At 39.5% G+C, this 6496-nt stretch overlaps 1 long non-coding RNA gene across 1 annotated transcript; it reads left to right on the forward strand.

The window, feature by feature from the left end:
• Positions 1–1540: 1540 nt before the first annotated feature.
• Positions 1541–5855, forward strand: LOC110008458 (uncharacterized). Its single transcript, XR_002283365.2, has 2 exons — positions 1541–2505; positions 5451–5855. It is a non-coding gene; the product is annotated as an uncharacterized LOC110008458 (long non-coding RNA).
• The last annotated feature ends 641 nt before the right edge of the window (positions 5856–6496 follow it).

The following is a 6496-nucleotide window of genomic DNA, read 5'->3' on the forward strand; positions in this document are numbered from 1 at the left end:
ACTAAATTAATGAAGAAAATACACTAAAATTAAAGAGAAAAAGAAATACTTACCTTAGGAACTCGAAACCTAGAGTTTTGGGATTGGATCAAGCCGCCTTTTTTGTGTCAACATTTCCTTTTGGATGCATCTTGCTTGGTGGAATTGGTACATCTAAGGTTCTTTCACTTAGATCTCGGGTTCCTAAGGCTTCAGAAAAGGCTAGAGATTTTTAGATTGGGTTTACCTAGGCTTTTCTAGGGGTTTGGAGAATGTTTTCTTTAGTTTTCTAAGGTTTTTAGGATCTTCTAATGTCAAATCTGAATTTTGGATTTCTAGGGTTTCTGGGGAATTTTCCCTATTCTTTTCGATTTTTTTTTTAATTTTCTAAGGCTTTATTCTATTTTCTAGAATTTATTGAGTATTTTCCTAATTTCAAATTTCCTAGGGATGCAATGTATTTTCTAAGGATTTTTCAATCCTCTTTTGCAGGGGTTTTTCATATTAATTTTGGTATGTTTTTTATGGGGTATTTATACATTGAAGTAGGGTTAAAATTGAAATCAGATCAGTTCGATCCCAGGGTTTAGATTGAATAAAAAAACTCAAATTTCAGATTTTTACTGACTTTGAATAATTCAAACGTATATGGAAAAAAGGGTTGGGCTAGGCCTTGACCCATCAGGCTACCGAGGCGCGAAGCCTCGTGCGGCATGATGAGGGTTGTGTCACGCGGCCCTTGTACGAGGCTGGCCCAACGCATAGTGCAGTACGTGGCACAGGTAGGGGTATTTTCATCATTTCCCCCTAATCCAACTTTGCCTTTAGCGTATTTGTGTGATTCTTAGACTGTTGAAAAGCTCTTGGGGTCTACTTTGATCTGGGATAGGTTCCTAGTAGTTTTGGGATAATTTAACTTGGTTTAGTTGTACTACGGTCTACTAGGATATGTGTGGTCCTTGGGAGTCAGAATCAAGCTTTTAGGAGTTACCTTACTCATAATTTCAAGGGGGCATCTACAGTTGCCCCTCTTTAGCATTCACCTGGAGTACCAGGTGAATGACAAATAAGTAGACACCTGGAACACGATTGAAAGGAATATTTCTAAGGAGTCATTCTTTTGAATAACCAGTACCCTTTGGGTTGGTATTACACTGATGGATGCTTTTCATCTGTAAGACATAAAATTGAAACTGTACCCCAATGGCAATTAATAGGAGTTATGCTATCTTTGAGTCAGTGGCACCCCTTGCTGAGGTCATCCCAATGCTACTTAGGACGCCAGTGTAGTCATCTCCAACTTTAAACCTTTTTCTTGGGGTCTGTTTTTCCAATTGAATAGGAATCTTATTTAGAAGAAATGATTGATGAATTCTTGGCTAATTGAACTTATTTTTCGCCTTCAATTTTAATTCTAAGGATCCATAGGTTCAAGCTTGAGTCTTGGGAACCCATGGGTTGATTTTTTTTTTCTTAAGGGTTTGTAGCGCGGTATCCGGGATCTAGTGGTGGCGTAAACATCCTATCCAAGCTTTCTAGAAACTCATTCATGTTTTAAAACATTTTAGAAGATTTTGAATATTGGTAAGGCTTTGAAATGGATACGAAGTTCCGGGATACTTTTTAACCACAGAAATTAAGGCTTTTGAAAACTTCACAGGACCTGTAGGGGAAGTTTTGAAGATAGGTGAGAAATTTGAAATTTTTTGGTGTTGGTTAGCCTTTTAAGCTAGTGCAACCATTGAGCCCTTTGAGCAGTTTTACTTCATATAGTGATGGCCATTCTTTTACCTACCCCGAAATTTTTTGTCACAGGGGTTTGACATTGAACTTGATTGGGTACTTGATCTTTTGGTCATCATACGGGTTAGACATCTTCTTGTCTTGACTCTTTTACGGGGCGTTTGAGTTTCATGTTTTTTTGGACTTCTTTCAACTAAATTTGAATGGTGAGCCACTTTGGCTGGTGTCACCTTGGAGTTATGTGAATCTGAACATGATTAGATGAAGGCTGTTTAAAATTTTTGATTTTTTGGGGTGTATCAGACACAATGGGGGACTTCTCTAACTGTTCAGGGCTTCATTTGGAGCTGATTTCACTCTCTTATGAGTGTTGAATATTGATTCCTCATTTTCTTGATTTTTCCTTCTTTTTTCCATTTTTTTTAGTGGGTGTGGGGTGAACCACCACCTTTACCCTCTTCTCTTTTTCTTCTTTTCATTTTTCAGGAATTTTCAAAAAAAAAAAAAAAATATCACTTTCCCTCCTCATCTCCAGTTTGGTTCTCTCTCTCTCTCATAGATTTGAGAGTTCAGGATCCAAGGACCCCTACTACTCTGTGATCTTTCATCACTTCAAAGGTTCTTTGGCAGCATTTTCTCCCTTTTCCACTATGGATTTGTCTCCTTGAGTCTTCAATCTCTAGATCCATACTAGATATGGCATCTTAGTAGCAATGGTGGGCCGAGGATCGACACATTTCCGTTCGAAGGGGCATGTTAGCTATGCAACTTTCTTGTTTCCTGGTGCTTCCTAGTCACATTTCCCTTCATTTTTGTTTATTTTAATGAAATTCTCTAGGTTTTTAATTATCATGAAGCTTAGAAAACTTAGAACATGGGAATCCATTGTATGGATTTGCTTCTTTTGACTACAAACTAGCTTATGAAACTGTGCATACCAGGTGTTCGATAGCATGTTTCAATGAACGTTTTCATCTCTTTTGGTCATGCACTGTATGGAAAATTTATTTATTTTGATATTCTGAGTATGCATGTTTGATCTTGGTGCATGAAACCGTTCATTTTTATTGTCTTGAGTAGTGCGCCATTTTTATCGTGACTTGTAGAGTCGTGCAAGTGGGCACTTTCATGATTTTCTTTTTGTGTTCTAGTTGACTAATTTTCCTGTTCCAAGACTGTAGCATGATTATTTCCCGTGCTAAATTCATGTTTTTCCCCACTTTAAAGAATTCTGAGCATGTTTGATATATTTTCCATGTTGGGAAAATAGGCTTCCTGTATGTTTTTACATTTGAAAATTCTATGGTGGAGCGTCAGTCACGTGATAATGTGATCTTTAAACTTAGTTTAGGATTCATTTTTATGATGAATTTTATCAAGATATCACACATTTTCCCTAGGACAATTCGCCTTAGGCGAATCATCAAAAATTACCAAATTGCCCCTATTTCAGGGCTACGACAAATGTCACTCTATGGTGATCTTGGGAGTGAATTTTTCTTCATTTTATTTCCTTTTCTCTTCAGAAATCATTTGTTACTCACCCTAGGACATCTAGCCTTGGGTAAATTACTGAGCCCTGCATTTTTTTTGAATTTGGCTAGAGCTCTTCTCCAAAACTATAGTCGTGATATTTCTTTTCTTTTTTTTCCTATGATGATTTATTTTGTTTGAAAATTATATTGTAGAGACCTTATGTCACTTGTACACTATTAGGAGATAGGTTGAGCTTCTACCTCTAGTCCAGGTGCAGACCCTAGCTATGATAAGTCGATGGAAGACGTGTAGGATCTGACCATTCATCATTGATCACTCTCTTCTTACTTAGTTCTGTCTTTAATGGAAATTGAAGACAAACTCTATTCCTGTCCCAACTGGGGAGATGTGTCCCACCATTGAGTACATGGTAAGGACAATGGGAGTTAGGGGAGATGGAAAGCCCTTTGTTTTAGTATCCCTCCAGAGGAGCGAGTGGATCATCGTGAGGCCATTAAGGACCTCTTAGGAGTTTCGCCCCCTCTTGAGAGCAAGAAGAAGGGGAGGGATCATATATATCTCAACTGTCTTCAGAATAATTTTGGACGGGGAGTGTAGGTGAGAATGCATTCTCTAATAGGTAGTCTGGAGGAAGGTCGCAGAGGGTACCATCTCCTTCCCTTGAAGACATATTGGGCGATGATGATTAGTCAAGGAGGTAGGTCGCAGAGGGTACCATCTCCTTCCATTGAGGACATATAGGGTGATGATGATGAGGATGATGAGGAGGTTGATGAGGGTGTTCAAGCTGGGGGGGGCGAGGAGGAGGACCACTCTTCGAATGAGGAGACAACGTGAGTGTGGGTTTTTTCAATAGCTAGGTGCGATCTTTTCATTGTCCCAGTGGATATGGAGGTAGTGCATAGTCCGATGTATTTAGAGGAAGTCTAGGAGCATAGGGTATTTTTGATGTTCATATTTTGTGACTTTCTCTTTGCTGACGGTCGAAGGGATGGGCCAAATAGAAGATGGACTAGGCTACTATAGATTTGGAATACCCGGAGAAGGTTGCTTGAGCAATTGTCATACTTGCTTGGCTCTTCAGGGCTCTGCGTAAGATTGCTGCAAAGGATGTGACTTATGCTGGAGGATGTTCGATCTTCCTTTAAGTACGTGAAAGCTCTTTTTGTCTAATTCGTTTTGTAAGTATTTCCTGTAATCTTTGTAGATAGGTTGGATCCAGGTTTAGGCCTGGGTGCATGTCGCTATTTCTCATCCCATCCCGGGTGAGTTTGTCAAGCGGTTCCCCCATGTTTATAGGTGGTCTTTGGAGTTGTGGAGACTGAATCACTTTACCCATATCCTTTCTTCTCCCTGTTTATTGGTACTAGGACTAAGCAGGAGGTTAGTCAAATTCCCCTTTGATTATCTTTCCTTCCTATTCTTTTGAGATTCATGGATCACTTGATTGTGTGTATTTCTTCCCTTTATTAGATTTCCTAGGTTACTCTTGTAGAGGATAGAGCTGCTGTTTATGAGGAGGCCGTCCATTTTTTCTCACAAGCACTCACTTGATCTGTAAGGATGTGGTGGAGACTTATCATCTTGAGTGGGTGTTGCAGTTTGGGCACCCAGCTGGTCCGTACTCCCTGATGCATGCCCCTAGTGATTCGAGTGGGCTCTGAGGAAGAGTATTTGTAAGAGCTTCATGGATAGAAAAGTCAGTCACATGCTCAAATACGAGCTGAGTGAGGAGGATGCAATAGTACCCTTGGCCGTGTATGAGAGATTTAGGGCTTCTGGGAGGAATATCATATATCTCTCTTCTCACAATTAGGAGATCATGGAGAGGTTAGGTACAAGTATCCCCTGTGAGCAGGTCAATGGTAAGGTGGCACATTTGAGGAGCCGACTAGAGTATATAGCACAATCTTGGGACTATGCTATGGCACATAGTATGGATGTGCAAGCTCATCTTGAGGCTACGACTGTCACTCTTCAGAGATTAGAGGAGAGATCGGGCACATCTTGAGTTGGAGTTGATGCAGGTCTCTCAGACTCAGACCCAATCTTCTTGTACAGGTTCTTCTTAGGTTGTTCCTCATGCAATCATGATGTGATCATATTATGTAAGAGTCTCACGTGAGTGCAAGGCTAGTAGGTCTGTTTTTACTTTTTGCTTTATATCTTTTCTCCTCGTTTATCATACTATTTCATATTTCTGAGTGCTTTTTCTTTTGTATTTTCTTCAGGATGTGTATAGGAGGCAGTCAGATCTTTTAACTGGCAGTTCATTGAGATGATTTGCTAGTTCCCACTGGTGAGTTCGGCACTCGAGCACGCTAGTGGTGATCCGACACAAGCAGTTTGTGGCTAGAGGGTAGTCTTGGGAAGACAACAGATCCCTGCTCTCTTGTAGCTTCAAGAGGCAATGGTGAGCGTAGTGTGCGCTCGAGGACTAGCAAGCAGGAGGCAACCAATGGCTTTTAGGCCAACTCGAGAGATGAGGACTCAGCTCCTGTTATATTTATCTTCTTTTATGTTATACACATGTACATTCCTTTTCCTTTCTTTTTGGTTCATGATGTACGAAAAACCTTTTGTATGCATATATACTTTTTCATTCTTGGTTTCCATATATTCATGGTTGTAACTTCTATTTTGTGGTTTCTTTTTGCGTCACTAAGATTTTTTGGTACCATGATCTCTTTTTTTTTTTTAATTTCTTTTTGAGATCAAATTCTTTTTATTTGTTTTTTTATTTTCTCACTTTTCTTTTGGAATCCCTAAGCAGAGGAGATCAATACATACACACACACACACACACACAGACATATATATATATATATATATATATTGTTTTTTTCTTTTGTTTCTTCTCAGGAACAATATTTTTTAAGGTACATAGCATTGATAAGATCATTCAATTCTCGTCCTGCAAGTTCTTGAGTTTGTAGGCATTGCCTGGATGAATTTGAGTTATGAAATATGGTCCTTCCCAATTAGGCTTTACTTTCCCTAATGGGTGAGGATTCAAATGAAAGATTTTCTCTTAAACTCGATCCCCTACTCTGAATTATCGTGGTAACCATCTTTGGGTAACTCGCATGATCCTATGATGATAGAAGATCATTTGTCAGCTGCTTGTAGTTGTCTCTCATTCAGGGTTTCGAGAGTGGCTAGTCAGGCTTCTGGTTGTTCCTTATAGTTTGATTGTGAGTGAGTATCCTAAGAGAGGGTATTTCTACTTCAATTGGAAGTATTGCCTCCATGCCATAGACCGGTATGTAGGGAGTCA

The sequence above is a fragment of the Amborella trichopoda genome, chromosome 5, assembly GCF_054954075.1.
Source record: "Amborella trichopoda isolate Santa Cruz 75 chromosome 5, AtrichopodaSantaCruz75HAP2 v2.0, whole genome shotgun sequence".
Lineage (NCBI taxonomy): Eukaryota > Viridiplantae > Streptophyta > Magnoliopsida > Amborellales > Amborellaceae > Amborella > Amborella trichopoda.